The sequence below is a fragment of the Cicer arietinum genome, unplaced genomic scaffold (assembly GCF_000331145.2).
Source record: "Cicer arietinum cultivar CDC Frontier isolate Library 1 unplaced genomic scaffold, Cicar.CDCFrontier_v2.0 Ca_scaffold_3251_v2.0, whole genome shotgun sequence".
Classification (NCBI taxonomy): domain Eukaryota; kingdom Viridiplantae; phylum Streptophyta; class Magnoliopsida; order Fabales; family Fabaceae; genus Cicer; species Cicer arietinum.
The window spans coordinates 79-400 of NW_027336900.1; positions in this window are offsets into that span (position 1 = coordinate 79).

The following is a 322-nucleotide window of genomic DNA, read 5'->3' on the forward strand; positions in this document are numbered from 1 at the left end:
CATTGAGAGGAGAAGAAAGGTAACATGTTTATGGATTCTAATGTTTAGTGATCTGATTTGTTTTAGAGTTTAGGTTTAGGGTTTAGTTGGGTCCTTATGGTATTTATTATTTGCATGTGTTTGATTTTTGAATGATTTTATTCTTGCATGTGTTGTTTATTTGGATCTAGGGTTTGTGGTCCACACATACATATTCCTTCCTCTTTTTCTAAGATTATGGGGTCAGATTTGTGATCCCTACCATTTTATTATAGTTTTCTATTAATGGGTTTTTTTTTTGTGTTTTCAATGTAAAAAAAGCAGAATGGATGTCTTTTTCGTC